At 47.0% G+C, this 16108-nt stretch overlaps 1 pseudogene; it reads right to left on the bottom strand.

Moving 5' to 3' along the window:
* The window catches only part of LOC138563375 (zinc finger protein 91-like), a 252131-nt pseudogene that overhangs the window by 183902 nt on the left and 52121 nt on the right, over nucleotides 1-16108 (bottom strand).

The following is a 16108-nucleotide window of genomic DNA, read 5'->3' as shown; positions in this document are numbered from 1 at the left end:
ACGAGCACCATTGGCAAGACAAAATGCGAGGTCAGAGAGTTTGTTTTCAAGCTCGGCAAGCGGACCTCTACGCTTGTCGAGCCAGGTCGTTTCCCGAAACAGATTCCATTAAGTTGTTGTCAAAGGCACCAACCACCTTCCTAGGTGGTTTTACTGGACAATCACGAAGAAAGTGACCGGAAGCTCCGCAATAGAGGCATAGTTGCTTTTGCCGCCTTCTCTCACGTTCCTTCTGGGTTAATGGCCCCTTAACTCCCCCTATTTGCATAGGTTCTGAAACTTCGGTATTCCTGGGGTTTACGAGGGTTCTGATCGGTACTCGGGTTTCAAACTTGGACCGATCTGCTTTCCTATTCTGAAGTCTGTGATCCAGTTGTACCACAAAGTCAATATATTCTGCGCAGCCTTGGGGTGGATTCACTACTTGGGCCAGAATGTCTTTTAGCTCTCCGCGCAGATCCCGGTGAAATAAAGTGATCCTTTTATTTTCAGGCCATCCGGTTTCCACCACCAGTCTGTTAAAGGAGGCTATATAAGACAAAAGATATTGACTACCTTGTCGTAGAGATAGCAGTTCGTTGTCAAGGGCCTGTCCCTGCGAGTGTCGAGCGAACAACCTTTCCATGTTGGCCTGAAAGCCCTGAAAATCCTGGAGAATTGGATCGTTCTGGTTCACCAAGGGAACTGACCAATCGGCAGCACAGCCACTTAGGTATGATAACACGAAGGCCACTTTGGTCCGATCATCAGGGAAGGCTCCTGGTCTGCATATAAAATGTAAGCAACATTGGTTCATAAAAATGGCGTATTTCTTTGGATCCCCCGCAAAACGTTCAGGCGGTGCTAAAGGCATGGATCCAGGCAGATTGATCTGAACAGGGTTACTCGAACCCAACGAAGTGGAAATTCCCCCGGAACTAGGTAAAGGAATTTGTCCAGCATGACTCTGTAGCAATCGTTTGGCCAGGTCATCAGTTCGTTCCTTGGAGAGAATGAGTTCTCTTTTGAGAACATTAGTCTCTTGGCGCGCTGAGTGTACCTCTGCCCTTAATTCCCCCAAAAGCTGGGCCAGCTGGTCTGTCTCTGAAGTTTCCATAGCGCCCGGGTGGGAAATTGTGGGTAGTCTTCGCGTTCTGTTATGCTCACCTGACTCCCACGGAGGCGCTGGCCTGGTACGTGCTGCGGTGACCTCTTCTAAGGTGATGCGCGGGGCTCAGAAGACGGATTGGACCGGACTCCCAAATCCTGCTTGTCCGGCTTGCAAAAGTATCCTTCTGTAGGCGAGAATAGGGGATTAACTGTCTGCGGGGTATGCTACCAGCCTCCCCCTTCCCCCTCTCACCCTCCTCGAAACCCTTCTGTGATTCCCATGGCCTCTCACCTTAGGGTCTTGAAGGGCAAGCTCTCCTTCCTGCTTCTGATGCAGGGGCGCGTTGGTATCCACTTACTTCACTGGATTCTTGGATTGATGAGAACCAAACTTGCTTGGCTTCCAGGTAAGTTCCTTGAAAGATTCCCCTTTTGTCCTTGCATCAATATGCTAATGCTAATGTATTTTTCCCCTTAGGGGCCGGGGTCCGGAATGCCGGGGAAAAGGCACCGACCCGAGATGCGAGGTGCAATCCCTGTAGAAATCAGGTAAGTCTTGACGAGCGTTTTGTTGGTAATGTCTTTTCATTCGCTCATTAACGCTAATGTCTTTTTCCCCTTTGGGGCCGGGGTCCGGAAATGCCTGGATGCGGCACGGACCCGAAATGAAGAGGGAATGACCCAACAGGTAAGTCTTAACATGGAGGTTTAGCTTTCCTCATTCCCTTCTCTCTCTCACCTTTTGTTCTTGTCTTTTTCTCCCTAGGCGTGGCAACGTGGCTTGCGAATGCGGGTGATCGCTGCTGAACATGGAGGCACCCAGTGAAGGTGAGTGGAATGCAGCGCTGCAGCGATCGATGCGATGTGCTCTTAAAATAAATGTCTTCCTTTGCAGGATCGTCGGCGAGATGACTCCGGGATGCGGATCTTGCAGGTAAAGACTTTTCCTTCTTCTATTCTCTCTTTCTCTTCCTTTGCAGGTGATCCAGGATGCTGGCAGTCGTGGCAGAAGTCAGAATGCAGGAGCAAACATGGTGAGCGTCCAGGTGCTAGATGCAGAACAACGCGAAGCATGTGCTGCTCTTCGGGTGTGGTTTAAATAGCCTGTAAAGTAGTTCCAGGTATGTATCCTTCCACTCAGGTATGTATCCTTCCTCAGGCCACACCCGAGTGGTTAAGTAGTCCAAAAGACCAAGTAGTCCCATTCAGGCCTCAAGAGGGCCTGGATGTAGCAGCACGGTCTGCTCCAGGTAAGTGCACATTAAAACACTTAAACACATGACTTGCTTTATGAGCCTGGCGCCTAAGGCGCCAGGACTGGGGTCCAAAATGAGCCTGGCGCCGGAGGCGCAAGGACTGTGTCCAAAAGGCCCCAACTTGGGCCCGCTGAGACGTCCTTGGGGAAAATGATGTCTGCCTCTGGGGTTGCTGGGCTGGGCCTGGCTCCTTGGAGGTAGGCATCATGACAGTTAGAGAGAAAGAGAACAGTGTAAAAAGTCCTGGTAAAAAAAAGAACATCACACAGAGAGACTTTTGGAGAAAGAAACCTGGCAGGAGAGTATACCAGGCATCTATAAAACCCAGAAGGGGGTTCCTGGCAGGGGATCATACAAGGTAATCCATATGAAACACATGAAAGAAAGAGACATTGGGCCTCATTACGACCCAGGCGCTAATGGGTTAACGGCACCATAAAAGGCTGCGGCATCGTTAACCCATTAGCGCCTAATTACGAGGTCCCTCTGCGGGACCCGACCTTAACGGCTGGTTTTACCAGCCGTTAAAGTAGGGACCCGCAAAGGGACCTTGGTGCTAAGTATGGTGCCGAAATTTGCGGCACCGTACTTTGCGCCTTCCCCATTCCCATTGAGCCCTATGGGGCAAAAATGGGAATGGGGAAGGGCCATGGAGGAAGGGGGAATTACTGCCCCACCAACCTTGTGATGGGGTGGTAATTCCCCCTTTCTCCATGGCGGACTCCGGCATGGACCATGGTGCTAATAGCACCATGGTCCTACGCCTGGGTCGTATTGAGGACCATTGTGAAAAGATACCCGGCAGGAGAGTACACCAAGGGATCTAAAGAATCTACTGAAGGATTTGTGGTGGGGGAATACACCAGGAGATTGCTACACCATGAGATCGCTCTAAGAAGTTATTGGGCCGCATTACGACTCCGGCACTAAACCATGGCGCTTTTAGCACCATGGTCTATGCCGGAGTGCGCCATTGAGAAAGGGGGAATTACCACCCCATTACAAGGTTGGCGGGGCGGTAATTCCCCATTCCTCCATGGCCCTTGCCCATTCCCATTTTTGCCCCATAGGGCTCAATGGGAATGGGGAAGGCGGTAAGTACGGTGCCGCTAGTTGCGGCACCGTACTTAGCACCAAGGTCCCTTTGCGGGACCCGACCTTAACGTAAATAGGCGCTAATGGGTTAATGGCGCCGTTAACCCATTAGCGGCAGGGTCGTATTGAGGCCCATTGTGTAAAAGAGACACTTTTGCCACCCTAATAAAGAGACACTTTTTGCCATTCCGAAGAAAGTCATGTGTGAACGAGACATTTCTGCTACTCTTAAGGAATCATTGTTTGAAAAGAACACTTTCACTATCCTACCTGAAATATACCAGGGGAAGGGAACCACCCCCTGGGTTCAAGGATTGTTTGTTGAATTTTCAGATTGGATTTTCACACCCTTTTTGCTAAATCTAAAACAGAGACACTTACCTGACACCAATTTCTAGTGTGAGGTCAGATACGTTTTGGACACAAGGACAGTTTGCATAATTTTGATGACAAGACATGACTGATCTTTAGTTTTAGTTTCCTAGGCAGGGAAACTTTCTTTAGGATTGAGTCAGAAAGGCCTTTATCCAACACCTTTATATTAATAAAGATGTCTGATCTTGAAAACATTACAGCTTTGTGTCCGCCTCTCATTTCTCACCCTCACATATGGTGTCAGTAGTGGGATCAGATTCAGTTGACAAAAATTGGGGGGCCCTTAAGTCTGAGAAACTTAGTAAGGGAGCCTCCAATCCTACCATTGCCACTGAACAATCTATAGGATTTATATTGTAGTAGGGGAGATTTATTTCAACCTGCCGACTGAGCTCTGATACCAACCAACGTGGTCCTTATTCAATCTCCAGGTTCTTATATCAGATTGGCCTCCAAGTCCTCTATAGCTCAGGCATATTGGCTGTTGTCTTAGACCCTGATTATAGAGGTGATGTAAAAGTGATGATACACAATAATTGGAAAAACCCTATAAAAATTTAAGCAGGGGAGTGAATAGGCCAAGGGATTTTGGTGAAGGATCTATTTCCTAAACCCCAAGAAATCAAGGGTTGTGACGAAACTGGGAGAGGAACTAAAGGTCTTAGAGAAGCGAACATAGAGTCTTTCCTTAGAACAGCAGTAAAATCCATCCCTATAGCAGAAGACGACTCTGAGGTTATTCCTGACCTAGTTTTTGGCCAAAGAAATGATCCCTTACTGGCAGAACATTTTATTTAGGTATTACCCGAGGAAGAAGGAAGTGAAAAGGGCAGACCTTTTTTCTTAAAATCTGGCTTGTTATAGAGGGGAGATGTTGGACCTGACGATATTCCTATATCACAAATAGTGGTAACTAAAAGTCATAAAGCCATTGACAGGTGGGCATCTAGGAACAGCCAGCACCCAAGCCTAAATCCTGAACCAATTGTATTGGCCAAGAACATAGGCTGATATAAAGAATGGTGCCAGTGCTTGTGCCCTTTGTCAGAAAATGAGTACCCAGGGGCCTCCCCCAGCTCCCTTACATGATAGGGACAGAAAGGCCTATATCCAACATCTTTATTTTAACACATTTTATTTATTTATATAATTGGGCATTTGTAAGGTGTTTATACATCAAGAAAACGGTGCACACATCTTTGCAAAGAAAACAAGTTTTATTGCATGCAAAAGTATCAGATGGTCCTGTGGAACTGAAATGGAACTCATCTAAATCCAGTGTGTTACATCTTTTATAGAGAGATAAGCTCTCATTAACATCACTAAGGTTACACCTTCATTGGCTACCACCTATATACAATTCTAATCATCCACTATAGACCATTGCCCTATTGGTCAAACATTATGTAAGCACATTCCTGTACATACATGGTATGCTAAATCATCAGTTCTGAAACTCAGAAAGTGATTGGTTACCAGGAGAATAACATGTGTCTCTAATAAAAACACTCTTGACCATCACATGATGTGCACCCCTCTTCTAGAAACTGATCACAGTTTTAACAGCGTGGCCAAGCCGGTTTAGATAATACACTGGACCTCCATTTGTAGGAGACACTCTGGCACACACAAGAAGCTTGCTGACCATGTCATCATCTCTTGCTGCTCCCATCTCAGAACACAGTACCTACTTAGCAAATCTTCCTCCTTAATTCTCTGGGAACCCAGGTGCCGCCAAATGATGTACATGGGCACCACTCTTAATTCTGAATTTCTCATTTCTTTTGCTTTTGGAGGGCTGCAGCCTGTTCTAATCTCTGTGCAGCCATCAACGTGCCAGATCCTCGCACCCCAGCTCTCCTGAATATAATCTTCTAAGAACACATCCCTACTCCAATCTTCCAGACTTCCATTCCATTACCAGCTACACGGGGCCTTGCATCTGAGTCGAATTCATGCTATTGCGCCAGGCTGATACCTTTGTCTTTGCCCGGATAACTTCACGCTGGGGCCTCAAGGGAAAGGGGGGGTTGGTCTGGAACTGAATAAACACTGCCGAGCTTCTTCACCAAGGACCTGCTTTTCACACTTTCAGGAAACCATGATGTCAGCTTCAGCATGGTGGAACTCCTGCTCGTTGGGCCTACAGCCCACCCTCATACCTCGTCACCTTCTCTGACTCCATTTCACATTCCATTCCCTTCTCACAACATACTCGGAATCCACCTACTCGTCCCATGTATCAATCTCTTTGTGCATCTATATATCCTGCCGCAAAATACCCTGGGTTAGACCTCTGCATCCGCGACATATATAAACCTTGTTTCCTGGGCCAGCCTCTCCCCACACTCCCCGTTATATATGGCATTTATAATGCACCTATACACAAGTCTTTCAAGTTCTCCTCTGCACCCCTTCTAAAACCAAACCCCAGACACACTCTGCTGTCCATTAGCTTCATTCTTCTCTGGGCCTCTGTGTGAGATGGTAAGATTGTCCATGTATTTCTCTGCAAAAGGGGGAGAGAGGGACTGTGGAGGTAGGTTTTCTCTACATTTAACTGTTGTGTTCTCCATTTCACTTACAGCCTGGCAGAGCCGTGCTGTGCACCTCCACCTTTTCACCAGTACAGTATCTCGGCTACTTCATGGGAAATGGCCTATCCCAACCTCAGACAGAGAAAGTGAAGGCAGAAGCCTTAACAGCTCCCTAAAACCAAGAGAAAACTGGCCATTCCTATGTTTGGCTGGGCATCCCGAACTTCTCAGCCATTGCAGCAACCTTACGGATAAACTGAAAAATTACCAGACTATCAAAATGTTCTGGACTCGACAAGATCAACGTAGATTTGATGTGCTGAAGCAGATCCTTTGCAAAGCACCCAAATTAAGCAATGTGAGTACTTGTGTTATATTGTGCACTGGAAAACGTGCATTTTAAATATATATGAAAACATACTGGCAGTTATTTTCTTCTGAAAAAGCAAATGCAAAGAGGGGACGTTTTACATTTGCACATCGGTGCTAACAGGTCACCCATGCACCGGTAGAGAAATGTTTTTAAAAACCAGGTGAAATCACCTGCACGCCCTCCTTTTGCCTTTCGCGGTGCACATTTCTATACTCAAAGAACGAGAGTCCCCAATTGCTATACCTGATCTCTGTACTAAGGACAAAACCTGGTGTACAGACATCCAACATGCCTTAGCTAAAAAAATGAATACACTCCAGAATATAATTCAACAAAAAAAAAAGAAGTACTGAACTTACAGCACTCACCCAACACCCTCTTGCCCAACGATTCACCATCAGCACACAATACTACCTTCCATTTTTCTAAAATGTCTATCCTGGAGGTAGAAACAATTATCCTATCACTGAAGCCCTCGAACTGCAAAGGCGATATTTGCCCAGCACAATTAATAAAAGATGCTGCCAGAGAACTCTCCCCATTCATAACTAAACTGATAAATGCCTCATTTGCCACATGTACCATACCTGCTAACCTCAAACAATCTTGGATGCTACCCCTCCTCAAGAAACAGACACTAGATCCTCTTATTCCCACCAACTAACGGCCCATCTCCACGGTCCCATTTCTACTAAAGATATTGGATAAAGCTGCATACATCCAAATTCAAAAACACCTGGAACTGCACAAACCTTTAGGCAATAGACAATCTGGTTTCTGTCCACTACACGGAACAGAGACAGCCTTAATTGACCTAAAGTCCCAAATAGACGAACAGAGAGACACAGGAAGGACAGTACTCCTGCTCCTACTTGATCTTTCTGCCGCATTTGATTTGGTCAATCATAAGGTCTTATGCCGGCACCTTGACTCTGCAGCCCACTTCTCCACGGGTGCCATCAAATGTATCGAGTCCTTCCTGAGTGAGAGAACCATGAGAGTCTTCTCCCCCTCAGCAGCTGCCGACCCAATACCTGTTCCCCAAGGGTCTTGCGTCTCGCCTACCCTCTACAATATCTTCACTAAGCCACTGTTCGACGATCTGGACCAGCTGCGTATCACCTACACTAACTATGCAGATGATACTCAGATTCTCCTCCCACTTTCTGGGGATTACAGTACGGACATGGGTTTAGTGAACAAAGTTTACCTTATCATCCAAGCATGGATGGCCACTCATGGCCTGTGTTTGAATGATGATAAGACTGAACTTATAATTCTGGGTTCGCAGGCCAACATCAAAAACCTAGGCCAAGAATTCTCCTCATTTAATATTGACGGAAACACCACTGTCCTTCGATAAACAGGTCAAATCCCTCACCTCTGCCACGGCTTACACCTGCAAGCTACTCAGAGCTGGTAAGCCGTTCCTCTCTGACAATAGTTGCATGATCCTGGCTAGAGCTCTAATACTCTCTAGAATTGACTATTGCAATGCCCTATACAGTGGTGCCAATAAATCTACCATCCAAAAGCTCCAAACACTTCAGAATAATGCCCTAAGAGCAGCCCTAGGTATAAACAAGAAAACTCACATCTCTTCCCTGAGATGCCAACATAAATGGTTATCCACATCCAACAAAATACAACTAAAAACGCTTTCCTTGACCTACAAAGCCCTCAACAACGCAGCCCCTAGTTACCTTATAGATAAATTCCAGAGAAGAACCTCTCTCAGACCCACCAGAACTGGGAATGCTAACTGTCTGACTATACCCAAATATACGCTCACCACTATTGGGGGCAATAGCTTTACTGTAAAGGCAGCTAAATTCTGGAACTCACTGCCTCAGGAGTTGAGAGCAGACCAACCTTACCTACATTTCAGGAAAAACGTAATAAAACACATCATTGCTACTGACCCTTAGTCTCCCATTACCCACTGGGGACCTGTCCACTTCCAAAGAGACTTGGTCATCCTGTATTAATAGTGCACTACTGCGCTAACTCTGAAGACCTTGCGATCTACTCGGGAGCCTAAGTGCTTTATGAAGGCCCCACTTTTGCACCTATATCCTCTTGTACAGTGCCTATTGTTTATTTATGTAACTATTCTCGGTCTTCGCCCTATTTTGTACATTGTATATATCCTGTAATCATGCAAAACTGTATATTTTGCAACCTTGTAAATACTGTATCCTGTGTATATTCGTAACTTTGTATGCTTTGCATTTCCATATTGTTGCGCCCTTTTACTCACGGGTCTGGTGCGCCTAACGAATGAATAAACAAGCAAGTGAATTTGATAGGAACCCACAGCATTTTTGCCACCATGAAAATAAATGTCATGCTGGCATTTATATATTTATTGTGCATTTGTTAGGCTCTTATACAGCAAGTAAATTGTGTGTTAAAGCACCCACAGGGCAACAGGGAGGGAACATGGTATTGAAAAAACAATTAAACGCTGAAGGATAAAGACGGCCCTATTAGGCCTTGTGAGCATTCAGAATGTGCAAGTGCAGAGATTTGAGAGGGGAAGAGGGAGTAGGGCTAAGTGCTGGGAGTGCCCGTGAGTCAGCAGAACATGTAAGTGCACAGTGGAGGAAGTGAGGGAGAGGTCAGCTGCCAATAAATAGGTTAGTGCAGGCCTACACTGGCATGGGCCAGTCGGTGCCAAGTTAAGTGCTGGGAGCGGGCTGAGGCTGAAGGTGATTGAGTGTGGGAGGCCAGGGCCCAGAAGGACACATGGCCCAGAAGGACACATAAGGGCCCTGGTCACCAATATCAGCAACAGTGGGATTAGCAGAGGGAGGAAGGAGGGGGTGGAAAGGAAATTCTTGAGGTGTTTCTGGAATTTGAGGAGATCCGGCTCAAGATGAAGAGGAAGGGGGAGGCTGTTCCATGAGAGGGAGCCAGCTGAGGAAAGACATTGGTTTACGGCCCTCCGTTTAGCAAAGATCTACAGTGAGAGTATTTAGTAAGAGCAAGTTGTAGATAGCATGGTCCCCGGCCCCACACAGCCTTATGGATGATGCAGAGGGATCTGAATTTGATCCTTGCAGGAACCAGGAGCCAGTGGAGAGGTTTTAGAGCTGGAGAGATGCAGTCCCTGGGCTTGAGGCCAGGGATAAGTCTTGCTGCCCTGGAGTAGCTGAAGGGGGCGTAAAGATGAAGAAGATAGATTCAGGAAAAGTAATTTGCAGTAGTCTAGCCTAGAGAGAACCAGAGCTCTGGAGACATCGAGCTTCTGGGGGAAGTGGGGAAGGTGAGAAAAGGGAGAATTCCTTTGAGAAGGAACAGTTTAAAGTTGACTTCTTGACAATGTCCTGAATGTGAGGGAGGAAGGAAAGAGAGTAGTCGAAGATGATTCCAAGATTTCGGCTTCAGATGAAGGAGATGGGGGAGAGCGCCCAAAGAGGGTGGCCAGAGTGAGGGGAAGAAAGAGGAAGCAGTAGTCACAATAGGAAGGCTCTCATTCTTGCTCGCATTGAGGAAGAGATCATTGGAAGTGCACCAGGACTGGATGGCAGAAAGGCAGTCCAGAATGACGGAAGAAGTCAGGAAAGGGTCAGAGGGAAGTTTGAAAAACACTGGAAGTTAGGAGAGAAGGTGCAGATGAAGTGTGCCATTGGAGCAATATACGTGTTAAAGAGCCAGGGAGAGAGGAGCCCTCAGGGACACCACAGGTGGTGAAAGGGGTAGGGGAGGAGAAAGTGCCCAAAACACCTGGAACGGATGGTCACTGAAGAGGAGGTCAGCCGGTCCAGTGCCCGCTCTGAGATACCAAGGGTGTCTTGGAGCTGTTTTATGAGGATGGCGTGGTTGACTCTGTCAAATGCAGAGGAGAGGTCAAGTAGAATGTGGGCAGCGGGAGGGTTGGAATCCAGTGATACGGGCAGTTCTTCACAGGTGTTCAGAAGGGCCGTTTCCATGCCTTTGGATGCTCGGAATTCAGATTGATGGTCGTGGAGGCAACCAACAAGTTTCCCAAGGAAGGAGGTGATAGATATAGGGTAGTTGGATGCAAAATTGGGGTCTGCTGAAGGTTTTTTCAGGAGGGGCGCACAAGGGAGTGCTTGAGGGAGAAGGGGAAAGATCCAGTGGTAAAAGAGTGGTTGCAGAAATCAGCGAGTGCAGGGGCGAGTGAGCCAATATAGTCCTTAATAGTTGTGGAGAACGGGGAAACTTGTTTGGTGGAGACCTTAATGGAGCGGACAACTCTGGTGACCTCATTAGGTGTGATAGGGGAGAAGGCGAGAAAGGAGGAAGGCAGGCCATAGGAGGCAAGGGGGTGAAGGAGTGGGCGGGAGAGGGACGCAAAAGCTGCTCAGGATGTCCTGAGTTTTAGTAGTAAAGTGTGTGGCCAATGCGTTGCAGAGGGCTTGGGAAGGTAGGGGTGAAGAGGAGACTGCGGAAGGGTTGGCTAGTTCAATGCAGATTTTAAAGAGTTCAGCCATGTTGTTGGATGCACCAGTCATGCACACCTGGATGTGGGCTCGTTTCTTGGTGCAGATGGAAAGTTTGTATTATCTTTGGAGCAGGCAACAGGCCAGTTTATAAGAGGGTAAGCAAGAAGTCTGCAACTTCCCTTCCGCAGCTCGTCACTTATGTTTTGGGACTGCAAGTTCAGAGTCGTACAAGATGTTATGCTTAGAGGCAGGTTTCAGGTGCATCATCACGACAGTGGCAAGAATGTCCAGAATGTTAGTAATGGCCAGATGGCGGTTGCTGAGAGCAGAGTTAGAATCTGCAGTGGGGGAGAGGGAGGGATGAAGGTGGATGTGAAAGGCAGAATCTGCCACCCGTTTTATAAGACAGATGTTTGTTTACGAGTTTGGCAGGGCTGCAGGAGGTGCCGTCAGAGGGTCAAGAGGACTCAGGTGAGAGGAGAGAGTGGTTTCACCAGGAAGGAGGGTTGATCAGTGGGGAGGAGAGTGAAAGATCAGAGTGGATGAGGGCATCAAGAATGTGTCCAGCCGAGTGGGTTGGACCAGAAGGGAGGGTGGAGAGGGAGAGCGAGGTGCAAAGGCCATGGAAGAGAGTGGATGCCAGAGGGAGAGGGAATTGCAAAGGTCACGTTAGAGAGTGGATGCCATGATAGAGGAGTTCAGATGGATGTTGAAATCGCCCAAGAGAAGGAGTTGAGAGGTGGTTGTAAGGAGTGAGGCCAAAAATAGGCCCATTCAGAGAGGAACAGGGAGGTACAGCCAGGTGGCCTGTAGATAGTGGCAATGGTCGGAGAAGAGGACGGAGAGATGACCACCTTGCAGACCAGGCTCTCAAAAGGAAGAGTAAGGCTGGATGGGTATGAGAAAGGAAGGGACCCACTCAGCTAAAATAAAGGCAACCCCACCACCTGCACAGGTAGGGTGAAAGTGCGAAGTCCCCCAAAACACATGAGAGAAAATAATGGACACACCCCAGGAGGGAATTAGACCAAGACCAAGTGCGGGTGAAGTTAAAGGTGAAGTTTATCTGAACCAAAATAGGGCAAGCAGAGGACTCTGCAAGCTCTGAGAGTGCTCTGCCCAACATTACACTGTCATTGCATTAAAAAGGGTTACAGCATCATTAGTGACGAAATTGTATAAGGTGCAAAAGTTACATTTCATTGGAGGAGCCTCCGATCCAGTATAGCTCCATAGGCGCCGCCTCCAGATGATTGGACAGTTGTTTGGCGGAAGGTGGACATCACGTGCATCAGCTGGGCTGGTCAGCGCGAGGTGACTGTCGTGTGGGTCTGGATAAGGTGATTGATACTAGCTCTCTAAACAAAACACTACTTCAAAGTATACAATAAAAGACACTCATAAAAAAACAACCTTTAACATCATGACAGTTGGGGGGAGAAGCATATATTTCACTTGTTAAATGTCCATACATTTGTCTTGCATCACTGATTGGGAGAGAGGTATGGGGGTCATTTGTGTCAGGGGGCATGAGGGTGAACACTCCGTGCGGGCCCAGTGGAGGAATGAGAGGATATATTTGTGCGGCGCTGCTGGAGGGATAGAAGGCCCTTTGACTCTCCAAGTGTGGCTTATTCCAATAAATGAAGTTATAAGTAAACCATTAGGATGGGGTTTGAACATGTTTTCCGTGACTTCATTTGAAACAGTTAAAGAGGAGCTTCTGATTAGATTGTGAGCTAAATCTTCATATATACAATGGTCACCGTGCTACAGGTTTGCTCTTTTTACTTTGGCTCCATAAGCCTGCCGCGCCTTTTGCATCACAACACATAAGTATCTTAGCATCGAACGCATTTGCAAGTGTACACGGTGCTGAAAGACAATGCACCTACATCACAGGACACGAGCATGTGGATTCTAGATTTCTTCTTCATTACAATCTGTTAGGTGCGTTATTTATCAATCGCTCTGCTAAATCTCATAGGCACTGTTTTATCATTTATAGTCACAGATGAGATTAGTATTGTGTGTGATAGCAGGGTGGCACGCAGTCGCTGGGCATACATCTGCTCCATCAAAAAGGATGCGAGGTCTGAGGGTTATATAAGGTTATATACCTTATGGGCAGCGTCTGTAAGTTAAGAAGCAGGTTTCCAGGACCAGGCCGTATTGAAAATGCACTATTCTGCAGCCGCAAACTCTGAAATAAACACAACCATACTGCTATGGTACCACAAAGCACACCCACTTCACAACACCTAACAATCACACCTCAACAGCATTTGACTGCTACCAACCGAAAACACACCGATGCTCAGAGTCCAGTTTCTCAGAACTGAAGCTACCAACAGCACAAAGCTCTCTCGCTCTTTTCCCACTCAATCTAACAAACCCTGCCACCCCCTTGCATTGAGGATTCACCAGAGTGCCAAGAGACCACACAGGTGGCAACAGTGCGCGGTACAAGAACCTTTAACATAACAAAAGTTAATATAACTCTGTGCAGTCGCGCTTTGAAACACTTGTGTATGGGTGCGCTATAAATAAAACATCATATCATATCACTCGCAGAGTTTCCCCCCAGGGTGGATCCTTCGATGGCTGCTTAGAGCCGTGGAATGACTGAAGCTTTTCTTGCACTCGGTGCACTTGTAGGGACTCTCTCCAGTGTGGATCATGAGATGGCTTCTCAGTTGTGCGGAGTGACAGAACCTTTTCTTGCACTCTGTGCACTCATAGGGCTTTTCTCCAGTGTGGATCATGAGATGGCTTCTCAGGGTTGAGGAATGTCTGAAGCTTTTCTTGCATTCTGTGACTCATAGGGCTTTTCTCCAGTGTGGATCCTGAGATGGCTTCTCAGGGTTGAGGAATGTCTGAAGCTTTTCTTGCATTCTGTGACTCATAGGGCTTTTCTCCAGTGTGGATCCTGAGATGGCTTCTCAGGGTTGAGGAATGTCTGAAGCTTTTCTTGCATTCTGTGCACTTGAAAGGCTTCTTCCCAGTGTGGATCATGAGATGGCTTTTCAGGTTTGAGGATTGACCAAAGCTTTTCTTGCACTCGGTGCACTTGTAGGGACTCTCTCCAGTGTGGATCATGAGATGGCTTCTCAGGTGTGCGGAGTGACTGAACCTTTTCTTGCATTCTGTGACTCATAGGGCTTTTCTCCAGTGTGGATCCTGAGATGGCTTCTCAGGGTTGAGGAATGTCTGAAGCTTTTCTTGCATTCTGTACACTGGTAGGGCTTCTCTCCAGTGTGGATCCGGAGATGGCTTCTCAGGTGTGTGGACTCACTGAAGCTTTTTTTGCACTCTGTACACTTGTAGGGCTTCTCTCCAGTGTGGAGCATGAGGTGGCTTTTCAGGTTTGATGAACGATGGAAGCTTTTCTTGCACTCTGTGCACTTGTAGGGCTTCTCCCCAGTGTGGAGCATGAGATGGCTTCTCAGGTTTGAGGATTGACTGAAGCTTTTCTTGCACTCTGTGCACTCATAGGGCTTCTCTCCAGTGTGGATCATGACATGGCTTCTCAGGGTTGAGGATGAACTAAAGCTTCTCTTGCACTCTGTGCACTTGTGGGGTTTGCCTCCAGTGTGGGTCCTTTGGTGGATGCTCAGAGCTGAGGAACAAATGAACCTTTTGTTGCACTCTGTGCAATCGTAGGGCTTTTCTCCGGTATGGACTCTATGATGAATGCTCAGCCCTGTTGAATCAGTGAAGCTTTTATTGCACTCTGCACACTTGAAGGGATTTTCCCCAGTATGGATCCTCTGATGCTTGCGCAGTTTTTGGATCTGTGTGTAACTTTTCTTACACTCTTTACACTTATAGGGTTTCTCAGCCATGTGAGATTAAATTATTTAATCTTTTATTGCACGCTTAATATCAGAGACCGGTGTAAGCACAAGGCCAGGATTCGAACCAGTGTTGCTCAGCATTTTCCTGCTTCCAAGACAAACCTGTTGCTTCTGAGCTATCCTCTCACCTATTTGATTGGACTGGACCTGTGAGTAAATTACAAATGCCTTTCACTAGGTATGGATCCTCATAGATGTGCCGGGCATTGGGCTCTCCCAAGAGGATGGTACTTTCAGTAAAGGTTCACTGGAATGGCAGTGCCCTTCTTCTGCAGTGCGTCCCTTATTCCTCAGCATATCTCATCGTCTCATGTTCACATCCAAATCCTCTGTTTCAGCGATGGCTCTACTCTCTGTTGAAAGAAACAGAGGTTTAAGATATTATTTCATGTCAATGTAAACTCAGCAGGAAGTGCACCAATATTTTAGCAGTAATCTTCACTTCTCCTAATCCTACTCTTCCACATCACAGGACATAACATACAAGGTGACCACCTTCCTGCTGGAGTCTATTCTCAATGTTGTGTTTATTGTGTCCATTGTATTCCCCTGTCCCTGTCACCCGGCATATAAGACCCCCATGAAAGACACTGTATGCAAGAAAGTATGGGGTATATGTCTTCTTCAAGTTAGGAGAGGTGGATGTGAATGCTTCAATGAGGAAGAATAGATCTAGGAGTAGTGAAGATTATTCTTGACAATGAAGGCAAAGCCAAATGATTAATGATTGCACCCTCTGACTTTCCAGGAAAAGAGGCAGACACGTCGCATCTCACAGAAAAACACTTGGTTTTGCAGCAACTAAAAGCCACTTTCAATGGGGCAGAATGGGACATGGATGTGTGAATGCAAGGTGGGATCCTGCCATTTCCCGCTCCGCCTTATTCTGCAGCAGTGACTTGGTGACAGCTGATGGGCAGAGAGAAGACCTCTGCCGTGCGTTGTTGGCATCGTGGAAGGGGCAGTAATGCCAATGCTTTCACACCACATCCCACACTGTGGAGAGCCAGGGACTGTGTTCACTCTCAATACCCACTTTCCGCCTGTGGGGCAGGTTAGGTTATAGTAATGCCGTCTACCTTAGCTTAAGAAGGGTCTTTGCTCTTCTCTGACC

This window comes from Ambystoma mexicanum, chromosome 1q (genome assembly GCF_040938575.1).
Source record: "Ambystoma mexicanum isolate Mex_15411 chromosome 1q, UKY_AmexF1_1, whole genome shotgun sequence".
NCBI classification, from domain to species: Eukaryota; Metazoa; Chordata; class Amphibia; order Caudata; family Ambystomatidae; genus Ambystoma; species Ambystoma mexicanum.
The sequence above is the reverse complement of the archived record's forward strand: the minus strand, read 5'-3'. Positions and strand labels throughout refer to the sequence as shown.